The 16,042-nt window shown below is 41.5% G+C and overlaps 1 long non-coding RNA gene across 1 annotated transcript in view; it reads right to left on the reverse strand.

The window, feature by feature from the left end:
• Window positions 1–1,457: 1,457 nt before the first annotated feature.
• Window positions 1,458–16,042, reverse strand: part of LOC140465132 (uncharacterized) — a 63,133-nt gene continuing 48,548 nt past the window's right edge. The window contains exon 4 of the long non-coding RNA XR_011955109.1: window positions 1,458–4,123. This is a non-coding gene — a long non-coding RNA (uncharacterized lncRNA). The remainder of the gene's footprint in view (window positions 4,124–16,042) is intronic.

The raw sequence follows: 16,042 nt of genomic DNA on the forward strand, positions 1-16,042 counted from the left end.
TGATCTCTTAAAAAAATTGAGTCTGAGAGAGTCAGTCTGTTATGATATCTCAGGCTTAATAGGCAGAATTTTAACGGTTAGATCCATTCACAGTAGAAGAGGCCAATATATTTTCATTGGTTTTGCTTCTGACTTCTAATACAATTAGAGTGGAGGAAGGCTCACACAAGCAGTGTAATTCAGCTCCAGTACTTAAAGGAATCCTGTGAGGTTCATGGAAGCATCGACATTCCATACAGAACCTGCAATAAGAGAGATAGAGTTTCAACATAGAAAGGTTGCACAGAGGTTCCCAGGTGTCTGACAAGGGATCATACAAAAAACTGCAACGTCCTGCAAGATGACCTATTCTCCTAAAGGTTGGAAAGAAGACACCTAAAAGAATGAATAAATGCATTACTGGAGGTTGCTAAGGAGGTCAGCAGTACATGTGTAGTACCTCAATCCGAGACACTGAACCACAAGAAGTCGAAAAACCTGTTCAGAGCAGCAAAGATGAATGCAGTCAAGTACAAAGTCTCTCACCCTGCCTTCCTCAACTTATCACTTCTCAGACCAAACCTTGAACTCAGCCTCTGCCTTCAGGTATCTGCTCACATCCCCCTGCTGATCAGTCACTACTGACATTCACTGATCATTTTGTTATAATATAACTATCAGTTACCATGGCCTTCCGCAAACGCTGTGCTTCCATCCTTTCACAATGTTCCACTGTGCTCACTCGTCACACTCTTCATAACATCCTTGCAGGAGGAGACAGCACAACACAGCAGGGAAAGTAGAGAGGGGAGGAACGCATCGGCAAAGGACAAAGCAATAGAAGTAAGCCAGGTCTTGGAATATCTGGTCATTGAAGATGAAGAGCTGGGAATGGCAGCCACTTAGGAAATAACAATCACAGTCAAGTTGATATGATGTCAGAGTCACTGGAATATGATGACCTGGAAACTTCTTATTTTGCTCATGCTGGGGAAGGTGGAGGTCTTGCATTCCTCACGTGTCTGATACACACCTTCCAAAAGCTCAGCTGCATACATCTTGGCAGATCTACCAAAATAGACCTTTAGATTATCACATAGTGAAGTACATATCACAAATGAACAGAAATAGATGATGACAGCTGTCGAGAGACCTTCATTGGATGCAGGAACCATCGAGCTCAGTTAGTAGGATACAGATGCTAGGCCACAGGAGTGATTGACAAGAAAGATTGTACTCCAGCTGAAGTAGAAATTGCCTGAGTATTTCCACAGCCATTGTGTGCAACTGGAGAAGGATTGGAGACGACTATCCTGATGATGTTAAAAATTACACAACACCAGGTTATAGTCCAACAGGTTTAATTGGAAGCACTAGCTTTCGGAGCATCCCTCCTTCATCAGGACAATTATCTCATGAAGGAGCAGTGCTCTGAAAGCTGGTGCTTCTAATTAAACCTGATGGACTATAACCGGATATTGTGTAATTTTTAACTTTGTACACCCCAGACCAACACCAGCATCTCCAAATCATGACTATCCTGATGATGTGTCATGATATCTCATGTCTTTATTTGGATTCCTACCTCTTCATTCTAACAGTACGTAGAATGTACAGCAAAGTATAATAGTTAGAGTCTTACCTGTGTTTTTGAATATCCTGGAAAACCAAACACTTATACATGGTTTGTGCTTCACTGGTTCATACATACAATTCAATACATGTTCTCCTACAATGTCAGTAGCATCCTGTCTGTAAACACCAATATTTTTGAGACTAACATCAGCTGTTCTTTGCAAACAGGTGGTCCCCTCACTGAAGTTTAAATTAGATTTATTGGCTTATTTAGGGACTGGCATTTGGTAGTCTCCCGATAACCGTGATATTAACAATTTTGATTCTCATATCTCTTGTTTACAAGTAGCAGTCCAGGCTGTAAATGAATTTGATTTTTAGTTTAAATGCATCATTATCACTCTGGAATTTTTGAATGACAGATTTTGTTAATGAGATCAGACAGTTTGTTCGATGCAATGGCTATGCCACAGCATAAAGAAACACAATGGTCTTTGCAATGCGTTCCTGTCTTCTACGGACAGATTTGGTGAATGGAGCTGTGTTTCAGCAGTACAGAGGCTGGTTGTGGAGCCAGTATGAATCACTGGCATAGTTACCCTTTTCTTTGAGGCCACTTTGGCAGGCAAATCCCCTAGTTATACTCATAGTGTTGTTGATTTCCACCATTGGCTAATATAGAAATCTCCCCTTGATGTCCAATGATCAACTGGGTCAATGGCAGATGTTCCTAGTGAGTACATCTTGGCAGCTATGCCGAGAAAAGTCCCAGCACCAATAGAAGAGTTGCCTTAGGACTTATTTTCAATGAACATTAACTCAGTTACTCTCAATTTCTTGTTGCTTGTCTTCCCAGTTAAAAGAAACAATTACTCTAAAAATACTTTGACTCTAGCATTCATGCACATTGCCAGTTCCATCTGTTTCCATCTGTTGTCCATGACAACAATAAAAAGGAATGCTGATTTTGTGCCCAGACTAGTAGCCATGCTAAATTCCAATAAAACATTGAGCTGTTTATATCCTTCCTAAAATCCAGCCATGTCGTCCATATCAGTCTCTTCAATAAATAGCCTGCAAAGTATTTGGTGTCTAGCCAGGTAAGGTCACTCGTGGAGAAGATTTATGTAATTTATGATATGTATTGGTGCAAGTTGATAGAAAAGGCCATTAGGGTGGCACAGTGGCTCAGTGGTTATCACTGCTGCTTCACAGTGCCAGGGACCTGGGGTCTATTCCAACCTTGGGTGTCTGTGTGGAGTTTGCACGTTCTCCCCATGTCTGAGTGAGTTTCCTCTCAGTGCTCCAGTTTCCTCCCACAGTCCAAAGATGTGCGGTTTAGGTGAATTAGCCATGCTAAATTGTCCATAATGTCCAGGGATGTGCAGGTTACTGGGTTAGCCATGGGAAATATGGGGTATATAGGATGAGGGCTGTGGGCTGGGTCTGGAAGGAATGCTCTTTGGAGAATGATGCAGACTTAATGGACCAAATGGCCTCTTTACGCACTGTAGGGAAGTATTTCCTCAAATTTCCAACTAAATAGCCAGTGAATGCAAGATTTTCACCTTGTCTTGAATGTGCCAGTATATCCTGCAAGAATAGACAGCAGGTAATTCATGCGCCGAGCTCTTTGCTGACGATAGCTGCAAAAAGTGCCAGACTGACAACAGACTGGAATTTCCACCAGTTCCAACTCCGATGCCCTCTGTGTAATGTGTACCTTCACAAAATTGGTGTGTTCTGTTTCAGGACAAAGAGAAGGATTATCAACTGTGGACAGATTGGTCTTCCTTGTGGTGGCTAATCATGAAGGAGAGTGATCTCTTAAAAAAGGACAGTTCTTACCATGACCCGGATCTGCCTTAATCAAGGTCAACAACTTGTCTCCATTGTTATTGCTTCTTTTCCCTCAAGCACTGATTTGGATGAGTTATGACAGCGATTTATGCCATTGTATGATGAGTGTGATCATAAATAGGTTGGCAAAACAAATCAGCGGCAGGTGTTTGAGTTGAGTTCAGTACTGTGAAAATAACATTGTGGAAAATAATGTAATCAAAAGAAGCAAATATCCTACATGTTATTCTTTATCTGTCTGTTAAATAATGTTGTGGAAAGTGTGTGTGAAACTGCAAAACTCATTATGTGGAAAAATGAGCCGAATTTTTAAATGGCATGGCAATTCAAGTGGAAACAGTGAGTGCACATTGTTCTCAAATATTATTGAGGGAGACATTTTCCAATTGGAATGGAGCCTAGTGTTGTTGCGAGACTATGATAGATTTTTTTTTCCCCAAGTTTTTTCACCTCCTCTCCTGGGATTGTCTCCTCTGAAGTTACTCTTCCACAGCCAACAGCTGATGTCCTGCTGTGGCCTCTCCAATAGTTCATGGTATGAGATGCCAGATAATAAGTGTTGCAGGATATTTACTCAGGTAAGGAAGTGGAAGGAATAATCAAAGCTGCTCCCTTGCTCTTTCTTCATTTGATATTCACCCATGCTCAGGGCATGTCTCCTGATCATTAGAGTTGAATGTAATCCTGCAGCCTTGACACAAGAGACACCCTGAGAAGTGTAGTAAAGGAAATGTATTAATGATATTGTTACAACCAACATGCTGTTATCAATAGCAGAATGAATAGAATGGCAGATTTACCAACTTGAATTTGTCTTGCTGAATCACATTATACAATTCTCACTTTATCATTTAAATCTCAGATTTGCGGAATGCTCTTAATCAATTACAGCAAATACTTTATTATCTGCATTGCTTCGTTGTTCACTGCATTCATTTGTTGAAATCGATCAATTCCAAACTGACCACTGAATAGAAAGTGTCATGAAATGTAATATGTCCTATTTAATCCATTTACGTACAAAATCTTTTAGTTGCCACTTTTCAGTAAATTAACTGTTGGTAACAAGTGAAAATAACACTGCACCCAAAATAGTGCTGTCAAAGAATGTGTTATGTTGAAGGACAGCTGCCTGATTGAAAATAACCACCAAGGAACAAACTGGGTACAGAGTCTGGACTCACACTGGTCTATGCTGTCAAATATCACAGCACACCAATTTAATCACGAGGGGGAGCTGTTCCTGATCACTAAATCCATTTTTACATGAAACTACTGGTACATGGAACTGAAAAAAAGTACTGAGGATGCTGGAAATCTGAAACAAAAACAGAAATTACTGGAGACACTCAGCAGATCTAGTACCATCAGTGCAGAGAAAGTAGAGTTAACTTTTCAAATCCAGAGATCTTTCTTCAGAACTAATGGTAGCTAGGAAAAGGTAGTATTTATGCTGAAGACAGGAGATGGAGCCCAAAGAGAAAGAACAACAGTTAGGCAGGTAAAAGAATGGATGATAGTAGACTCAGGGGAAAGAAAAACTGATAATGGGGACTACAGTTAGGTGAAAATGGCTTGGCTGTCCTGAAAGTTAGGGTCTGAGGTATGGGGGTGGATAATGTACAAACATAGAATCCCTACTTTGTGGAAGCAGGCCACATGGCCCATTAAGTCCACACTGACTCTCCAAAGAACATCCCATCCAGACCTAACCCCTACCCCATCCCTGCAACCTTGCATTTCCCATAGCTAATCCATAAGGAAATCAAGGTTTACAGGGACAAGGCAGAAGAATGGGGTTGAGAAACATATGGTTAAATGGCAAAGCTTGGGCCAAATGGCCTAATTCTGTTCCTATGTCTTATGGTATTATGGAGACAGAAATGTTGACCAGGGAACATGGCGTTATATTGACGTGGCATGCAATCGGAAGCTCGGGGTCATTTTGCTGATAAAATATAAGTGTTCTGCAAAGCAGTTACCCAATCTGTGCTTTGTCCCCCCCATGGTAGAGGAGACCACATTGTGAGCAGTAGACTAGCTTGGATGAAATGCAGATAAATCACTGCTTCACCTGGAAGGTGTGTGTGGGTCCTTGGATAGTGAGGAGGGAGAAAGGAAACAGGCAGGTGTTGCACCTTCAGTGAACATGTGGGAAGGTGCCATGGGGTTATGTGTAAGTGTTGGAGGAGGGGTGGACCAGGGTGTCCCAAAGGGAATGGTCCCTGAGGAATGATTTGGAGATGCCAGTGTTGGACTGGGGTGTACAAAATTAGAAATCACACAACACCAGGTTATAGTCCAACTGGTTTATGTGGAAGCACTAGCTTTCGGAGCGCCGCTCCATCAGGTACTCCACAACTACCTGATGAAGGAGCGGCGCTCCGAAAGCTAGTGCTTCTGACAATGGCATCCTGTTAGAGGTGATGAACATGGTGGCTCATAAGCTCCTGCATGACACCCTGCTCTACTCATCCTCCACTCCCAAAACAGTGCTTCAGCAAGGCCAGTGCCAGCTGGATGAACAGCATCTCATTTTCTACATGGAGACCCTGCAGCCTTCAAGACCCAGTTTCAAATTGAATAATTTTAGAACCTGAAGGTGTTCTTCCATGTCCTTTAACCACCCACACACCCCAGGCGTGATGATGACATGGGCTACTTTCAGCACAGGCACCTACGTAGATTCCCCCATTGCTAGTTTTTCTTTCTCATAAATAGGCAATTATCCATTTGGTTGTCTCCTTAACTGTTGTTCTCTCTTGCTGGGCTCCATCTCTACTTCTTTTCTTCCACTCCTTTCCCCCATTTACCCCCAGTCTTCAGCATAAATACCACCTTTTTCCAGCTATGGTCAACTCGACTCGAAATGTTAACTCTGCGTTCTCTGCACAGATGGTGCCCGCCATCTGAACTTTTCCAGCAATTTCTGTATTGCACATAAAGTTGATATGTCAGCGACCATAGGCTTTAGACTTTCATCGAATGTGCTGGCGTTCAGAAGGAGAATGAGACCACAAACAGTCCAATTTCTGATGGCACTAACCCAATAGAATATTTAAACAATGACAGCTTTTGTTTATATAACCCTGGTGTGCCAACTTTGCTGGAGCATTATAAAACAGTGGAAAGCATCCAGCAACATAAGGAGATATTAATTCGGATCATCAAAAACTTGGTCAAAACATTATGTGCTAAAAAGTGTCTGATAGAAGGAATACGTGAGATAGAGATGTGGCAAGTTTTATGGAGGGAATTCCAGAGCCTGGGGCCTAAGTAACTGAATGCACACCCACCAATGAAGGAGTGATTATAATTTGGAATACACAAGAGGCTAGAATTAGAGAACACAGATATCTTAGAGGGATTTCTGAAGACAGGTCACTGGACCCGAAATGTTAACTTTGATTTCTTTTCCCAGATGCTGCCAGGCTGCTGAGACTTCCTGGTGATTTCTGTTTTTGAGTCTATGAGGTTTGTTGGGTTGAAGGGTCACAGATAGGGTGGGGCAAAGCTATAGACGGATTTGGAAACAAGGACATGCATTTTAAAATCAAGTCATTGCTTGGCTAGGAAACAATGTAGGCAAAGAAGCATAGGGTGATCATTAAGTGGGACATACTGCAATTTCAGACATGGGCAATAAATACTTCAATGCTTCAAGTTTACTTAGGGTAAAGTGTGGGTGACCAGCCCGAAGGAAGATGGTACAATAAAGCTTAGAAGTAACAAAGGCATGGATAAGGGTTTTAGCAGCAGCTGAACTGAAAGGGGGTGAAGTAGAATGATGGAGCAGGGGATGAACCAAGAGAGGGTGAAGTGGAATGATGGAACAGAGGATGTGCTGAGAGAGGGTGAAGTGGAATGATGGAACAGAGAATGAACCAAGAGAGGGTGAAGTCGAATGATGGAACAGAGGATGAACTGAGAGGGGGTGAAGTGGAATGATGGAACAGAGGATGTGCTGAGAGAGGGTGAAGTGGAATGATGGAGCAGAGGATGAACTGAGAGAGGGTGAAGTGGAATGATGGAACAGAGGATGAGCTGAGAGGGGGTGAAGTGGAATGATGGAACAGACGATGTGCTGAGAGAGGGTGAAGTGGAATGATGGAACAGAGGATGAACTGAGAGAGGGTGATGTGGAATGATGGAACAGAGGATGAACCGAGAGGGGGTGAAGTGGAATGATGGAACAGAGGATGAGAAAAGGCAGTTCCAGTGACTGCATGAGCATGGACCCAGAAGCACATCTCAAGATTGAATGTCACACCAAAACTGCAAATGAAGAAAAGCTACAGCTGCTGGAAACTTTTAGAACATCTAAGCTTAAACCTGTTAGTTCTCTCCGTCAGTATTAATTGGCCTACCTAACATTTCCAGTGTTTTCCACATTTTGTTTTAGGCATGAAAGGTTTTGATCTAGTAGAGTGGATGTCTTTCTACAGTCAGTAATCAGTAATCAGAGCACACAAGTTTAAGATAATTGGTAACAATGAGCTGGAAGTAATGGGAGGATTTTATGTACTCTGATAATTACTATGGTTTGGAATGTATTTTCTATATAAAGATTATAAAGAAAGAAAATTACAGCGCAGGAGCAGGCCCTTCGTCCCTCCACAGCTGTGCAAATCCAGATCCTCTATCGAAAGCTGTCACCTATTTTCTAAGGTTCTGTATCCCACTGCTCCTTGTCCATTCATGTATCTGTCTGGATACATTTTAAATGACACTATCGTGCCTGCCTCTACCACCGCTGGCAACTCATTCCAGGTACCCACCACCCTCTGCATGGAGAACTTTCCACGTATATTTCCTTTAAACTTATCCCCACTCACCTTGAACATGTGACACCTAGGAATTGAATCCTCCACTCTGGAAAAAGGTTTCTTGCTATCTACCCTGTCTACACACCCATGATTTTGTAAATCTCAATCAAGTCCCCCTCAACCTCTGTCTTTCTAATGAAAATAATCCTAATCTACTCAACCTCTCTTCATAGCTAGCCCTCCATACCAGATAACATCCTAGTGAACCTCCTCTGCACCCTCTCCAAAACATCCACATCCCTTTGGTAATGTAGTGACCAGAACTGTACACAGTATTCCAAATGTGGCCGAACCAAAGTCCTTTATAACTGTAATATAACCTGCCAACTCTTGTACTCAATAACCCGCCCGATGAAGGAAATCATGCCGAATGCCTTCTTGGCCACTCTATCAACCTGCATTGCCACCTTCAAGGTACAATGGACCTGAACACCCAAATCTCACTGTACATCAATTTTTCCCAGGGCTTTTCCATTTACTGTATATTTCGCTCTAAAATTAGAACTACAAAATGCATCACCTCGCATTTACCCGGATTGAACTCCATCTACCATTTCTCTGCCCAACTCTCCAATCTGTCTATATTCTGCTGCATTCTCTGACAGTCCCCTTCACTATCTGCTACTCCACCAATCTTAATGTTATCCACAAACTTGCTAATCAGACCACCTATACCTTCCTCCAAATCATTTACGGAAATCACAAACAATAGTGGTCCCAACATGGATCCCTATGGAACAACACTGGTCACAGGTCTCCATTTTGAGAAACTCCCTTCCACTACTATTCTCTGTCTCCTGTTGCCCAGCCAGTTCTCTATCCACCTAGCTAGTACACCCTGGAGCCCATGCGACTTCATTTTTCCATCAGTCTACCATGGGGAACCTTATCGAATACCCTCCTGAAGTCTATATATATATTACAGCCCTTCCCTCATCAATCAACTTTGTCACTTCCTCAAAGAATTCGATTAAGTTGGTAAAACATGACCTTCCCTGCACAAAAACATGTTGTCTATCACTGATTAGCCTATTTTCTTCCAAATGTAAGTAGATCCTATCCCTCAGTATCTTCTCCAGCAGCTTCCTACCACTGACGTCAGGCTCACAGGTTTGTAATTACCTGGATTTCCTTGCTATCCTTCTTAAACAAGGTGACATTAGCAATTCTCCAGTCCTCTGGGATCTCAGCCGTGTTCAAGGATGCTGCAAAGATATCTGTTAAGGCCCCAGCTATTTCCTCTCTCACTTCCCTCAGTTACCTGGGATAGATCCCATCCAGTCCTGGGGACGTGTCACCTTAATGCCTTTCACCTAGAGTAATCAAACATCTATTCCTAACCTCAACATCCATCATGTCCCACTCAGTGAATACCGACACAAAGTACTATTTAAGAACCTCACACATTTCCTCTGACTCCATGCATAACATTCCTTCTTCGTCCTTGAGTGGGCCAACTCTTTCTCTAGTTACCCTCTAGCTCCTTATATATGAATAAAAGACTTTGGGATTTTCCTTAACTGTTTGCTAAAAGCTATTTCATGACCACTTTTAGCCCTCTCACTTCCTCATTTCAGATTGGTCCTACTTTCCCCATATTCTTCCAAAGCTTCATCTATTTCCAATCACTTCAACCTTATATATGCATTGTTTTTCCTCTTAGCTAGTCTCACAATTTCACGTGTCATCCATTATGCCATTTCTATCCCTCATTTTCACAGGGATATGTCTGTCCTGCACTCTAATTAACTTCTCTTTAAAGGCCTCCCATATATCAAATGTGGATTTACCTTCAAACAGCTGCTCACAATCCACATTCCCCAGCTCCTGCCAAATTTTGCTATAATTGGCCTTCCCCAATTTAACACTCTTCCTTTAGGACTACTCTCACCCTTGAGTATTCTAAAATGTATGGAATTGTGATCACTATTCCCAAAGTAACCCCTACTGAAACTTTAACCACCTGGCTGGGCTCATTCCCCAACACCAGGTCCAGTATGACCCCTTCCTGAGTTGGACAATTTACATACTGTTCTATAAAACCCCCTGGATGCTCCTTACAAATTCTGTTCCATCTAGACCTCTAACACTAAGTGAATCCCAGTTAATGTTGGGAAAATTAAAATCTCCCATTACCCTTGTTGCTTCTACATCTTTCCATAATCTGTTTATATCTTTGTACTGCTGTTGGGAGGCCCATAGTAAAGCCCCAATATTGTTACTGCACCCTTCCTATTTCTGAGCTCTGCCCATATTGCCTCACTGTTCGAGTCCTCCATTGTGTCCTCCTTCAGTACAGCTGTGATATCCTCTCTGACCAGTAACACAATACAGGTGGTTCAAAGTCTTTCAAATGAGAATTATACTGAAATCACTTACGCACTTATAAAGAGAAGAAAAACATAAAACTACAAGGAAAGAGTAGAAGATGAGAATTAATTGAGAATTTTATCAGAAAGCTGGCCCACATATGACAGGTTAAATGGCCTTCTTCTATGTTGTATGGTTCCATAATTTTGCGTATTACTAGGCAGTTTTCTTTAGCAGATTTAATTGACATTTAAAAATAAAACCAGAACACCATTAAAACTGGAAGCAAAAGTAAGCCATTCAGCCCACACTGACTCTATAAAGAGCATCCCACCTAATCCCTGTAACCTAGCATTACTATGGTGAATTCACCTCATCTGCACATCCCTGGAGACTGTGTAATTTAGCATGGCCAATCTACCTAACCTGCACCTCTTTGGACTGAGGGATGAAACCCATACAAACACGGGGTAAATGTGCAAACTCCATACAGACATTTGCCCAAGACTGGAATTGAACCTAGGTCCCTGGTGTTGTAAGGCAACAGTGCTAACCACTGAGCCACCATGTTGCTCCAGCCTTGTAAGAAATTCAGCTCTTGATAGTTAGCATAGTTCTGGAAACCGTGGGACATGGAAGATACAGACAGGAGGACCATTGAACATCTGTACATGGACCTTTGATATAGTAGACCTTACTGAAATGTGTGGAGCACAAGCTATTCTGCACTGACCAGTGGGCACTCTTCCCAATACTGTCGTGGACAGAAGCATCTGCAGCCAGCAGAATGGAAAGGATGAGGTCAAGGATGTTTTTCCTGGAGACTTTACTTTGAGCCTGTGTTTCCTTGATTGGTCTTCATGAATATATTACTATATTCAAGTCTTCATGAGAATCACAGACCAAGAACCAATGGTTGCCAAAAGTTGCCATTCCATTCCACTAGTGCGTTAGCCCTCCAAGGAAATATGAAGAGAGCACTTCCATCCTGGATGTCCTTGAAGAGAGCAGGTAATGCTTTTCAAAGTGAGCCCCTCAAATAAAACTGATTTGGGGGAAAGTGATGGGATGTGGAGTAAAAGCGTTAAATGTTTAATGTTGATGGCAAGAAAGGATACCATAAAGAACATATTGGGACGATGTTGATTAAAGGGAATTATACCTTTTCTCTAAGTATCACACAAAAGAAGTTGTAGTTATGGACACCTGAAGTTCACCAGTCTCCAGAAATTATGCCTTCTATTACCATCTAAATAGTCATATTCAATACGCCCACTTATAATAATGTAGATTTCACATTGTTGTAATGTATTATCTGTATTTCCTGCTGCATTGCAAAAATTTAAGTAATGTTGCTAACTCTAATTGATCAAACAAAAAAAACTAGTGGAAATTAAGCAACTTTAAATTTTTTAAACACAACATTTATTTTAAAAGTGGGTAGATAACTGGACTTTTTAAATTGAAGTAAATATAGTAAGGGCTCAATCTGGGGAAACGTTTTAGCTCTCCAAAAATTGAATACTGTTTATAAAAACTGTCATTGAACATGACAAATGATCAACAGAATGCTTTTCTTTTTGAAATTATTTTCTGTAGCTTTCTGTAACTAGCTACAAGTGTTTACCATTTCCTGCTCCATTTTCTGTTGAAGCTAGTTTAAAATGCTGTTAGTTAACAAAGCAAAACATTCTTTAAAAATTTGATAATATCATGGTTTCACATCCTCAGGAGGTTTCATGGCAAGGAGGAACTTCAGAGCACAGTCACTTTATTTGTTGATCTATGAATACAAAACAAGTGCTCACGTACAGGGGGTTTTGCAGGATAGATGTAGAGAAGTTGTTTCCACTATGGAACAGTCCAGGACCAACAGGCATTATCTCAGAATAAGCATTTACCCATTTAAGACAGAGAAGAAAAGGTTTCTTTTTTCTCAGAGGATCTCAATCTGTGGATTTTTTTAACACAGAGGGGTATTGCAGTTGGGTCACTAAGTTTTACTTTTGGTAAAAACAATGACTGCAGATGCTGGAAACCAGATTTTGGATTAGTTGTGCTGGAAGAGCACAGCAGTTCAGGCAGCATCCAAGTAGCTTCGAAATCGACGTTTCGGGCAAAAGCCCTTCATCAGGAATAAACTTTTGGGCGGTACGGTGTGCAGTGATTAGGACTGCTGTCTCCCAGATGCCAGGGACCCGGGTTCAATTTCGGCAGGGTTACAGAGATGGAGGAGGGGATGGTGAGTCTGGATGGGATGCTCTTCAGAGGATTGTTGTGGACTCAATGGGCCAAATGGCCTACTTCCACACTGTAGGGATTCGATGTGTCTATGGTGACTGGGGGACGAGGTCTACTTCTGCAATCATGCTGATGCACAATCCATTGATTGAGGCTGAGTGTAGATATGATGTATTCTTCCACCAAGACCATGATGGACCAGATGATCGGCCACCTAAAGATGACCTTCTGATGCTTGGATCAGTCTGTGCAGAAAGCTTGCTCTACACGCCATACAGAAGGTGCCTTATAATTTCTGTGTGCTGTGCTCTGCATAGCTGGATGTGATGGACACTGAGGAGATGGGAAAGGAGCAAGCAGTCTTCAGAAGAGCAAATTGAGGACATTGAGCAGGAGAACATCCCTTTCAATATGATAAAGTTGTGCAGCATCAGATGCAAGAAAGCCAACAGGACTTTGTTGACACCTACTTCCAACTGATGTCTTGGGTGAAGTTATCATTTATTAACTGTAAATTTGTTGCTGGTCCCCATTTAATCCCAGAAGCAAATTCATTGTTTTATTCATTGTTTCTTTCTTTTCCGGTTGTTTAATAAAGTTCAGTGATAATATCTGTCTGAAGGCATGTGTCACCCCACATTCAACAATGACAAGAGGTTAGCTGGGCATTTTGGAAAGAGTAGCACTCCATTAGACAAGGTATGGCACTAAGGTTGGATAATTTCTGTAGCTTCATTCTTGTAGCTGCTGTTACAATCATTGTCAGTCAGTACACTGACAATAAATTTACAAATATGATAATCTATTTCTCCAAAATGTCACCCATGCCTTAAATCTCAAGATTCCTGATGAAGGGCTTATACCCAAAACGTTGATTCTCTTGGTCCTTGGATGCTGCCTGGCCTGCTGTGCTTTTCCAGCACCACACTCTCGACTCTAATATCTCAGGCGATTTTCTTTTTCATTTCCCTCGCACTACATCGACTCTGAAGGAATTTTTCTGGCTAGCAATGTTGAAACTGCTTCACAACTGTGAATTAAATATGACATCAGTGCTGTAGATGCCAGCATGTTGCAGTGCTGGAAAGGACTTCCATCACAGGTAAATATATGATATGGCAGGAGTGGCACATGATAACGAGAAGACTCATTGGAGCTCATGGAGAGAAACCATTCATGAAACGCTCCAAAACTTGTACTTAGCCAATGTTAGGCTGAGAACACAAACTACTGGCAATCACCTTTCTGGGCACCTTATTTTCCTGCTGTTTCAATTTTTTTTTGAAGAGAAATCAAGTTTCTATTCCATCTTATTGCAATACAAAGGTTGGGATGTCCTTAGTGTCTGCAACCAAAATTATTTAAAGCCGTACAAGCAGTTCTACTTAATAAAGAATCATAATGATTGAACTCACAAATCAGGCCTCTTTGATCTTATTTCCTTTTTAAAGAGGCATTTATCTCGAACTCTGATTCTAGAGTGGCTCAAGCCACAAAGTTCAATGGAGGATGGGCTGACGATTCCTGGCCTTTATTACGATTAAGCATCTAATAAGATCAAAACATCTACTCTGATATTCATAACAAGTCTTCTTGCCTTATTCTCTGCCAGAATTCATCATGTGGGTCTGTTCATTCAAGCATCTCAAATTCTTGCTGTGGACCTACCACATCTCCTAGGAAGGGTTTGTCCTACCTCTCTGCACCCTACTGCTGGAACTGTTGCAGATTGCTGTGGTCTGAGTTTAATTCCCTGAACTACCAGCTATTCCTTGGCCTGTCCTTTAGCAGTTATGACTCTCTATAAAACCAATCAGATACAGTTCCTGTCAGTGAAATTCCTTTGTGACTTGGACCATGCTTTATTTCTACACACATACACATCATCAGTATATTTTGTAAGTGCTCATTTCTTCACCATCTCTGTAAATACTTACAATTTCTGCCTCCTCTTCATCTCCACTTTCCTCAGCACTCTAAGTCCAAACACGCCTTGATAAAACAGCAATTTACTTTCTTTCAGCTTAATACTGTCTGCTCATAATGTGGTCTCCTCTACATTGGGGGGAGGGTTAATTGAGTGATCACTTTGTAGAGCACCTCTGATCAGTCTGCAAGTATGACCTGAGCTCTAAGTCACATGTCACTTTAATTCTCCACTTTACCTTCAGATTGACCTCTCTGTCTTCGGCGTCCTGCAATGTTGTAATGAAGCCGGATGTAAGGTTGAGGAACAGCAGCTCAGCTTTTGATTGGATACTTTACAAACTTTATCTTCTGGACTCAGCACTGAGTTACAATTCAAGACGATACCTCTGGTTCCCATATCTTCCTTCTTCTTCACAGTTTGCACATATATTCTCCTTTTTTTTCTTTTTAGTTGCTTCCAGATTCCAGCTGTACATCATTCTTCTATTCACACCTTCTCTGGCATATCCTCTGTTCGTGCATTTGTCCCATTTCCACCAACCTTTTACCCTTTAATTGTTCCTGTCTTACACCCCATGACATAACAGTCTTTTTCTTCTGTTCCCCCCTCCTGCTTTTCATTTGCTCAAGAACTTGTGACATTTCTCTCCTGAGTTCTGATGAAAGGTCAGCAACCTAAAAGCATTAACACTGTATCTCTCTTGACAGATGCTCCTGGATCTGCTGAATATTTCCAGATGGCTTATGTTTTTATTTCTGACTTCCTCCTTTTATGGGAGTTAACTTGGATTTAATTGAGTAAGTTACACAGCCCTCCTTCCCTGCCTCGTCTCCTGTTTGCTTCTGTTGAGAGTTTTGCACTCCAGTTTTTACATGACAGCTAATTAAGTGGAATTTACGCCAATGATGACCCCAAGTGGGCACAAAATAAACCCTCACTGAAAATTCTTGTAAACAACCTGTCAAATCCACCTATGAATAGTTTTATTCATTGATGCGTAACTCACCAGGAGGAATTTGGCATAGTTTTTCTTCAAAGAATTCCATTAAACTCATCGAACTGTCATGAATTCGTGCCAGCATTGATGTATTCTCAATAATCTATTTTGTTTAAGATTATGGCCTCCAGATGTTTGTCGACTAGCTATGTTAGATTTGCGGTTTTGGAGAAGATTTGTAACTCAGGTTGTGGATCAGGTTATAGGTTTGCTCACTAAGCTGGTGGGTTTGTTCTCAGACGTTTCATCACCATGCTGGGTAACATCATCAAGTGAGCCTCCGGTGAAGTGTTGGGGTTCTGCCCCACTTGCTATTTATCTGTC

The sequence above is a fragment of the Chiloscyllium punctatum genome, chromosome 41, assembly GCF_047496795.1.
Source record: "Chiloscyllium punctatum isolate Juve2018m chromosome 41, sChiPun1.3, whole genome shotgun sequence".
NCBI classification, from domain to species: domain Eukaryota; kingdom Metazoa; phylum Chordata; class Chondrichthyes; order Orectolobiformes; family Hemiscylliidae; genus Chiloscyllium; species Chiloscyllium punctatum.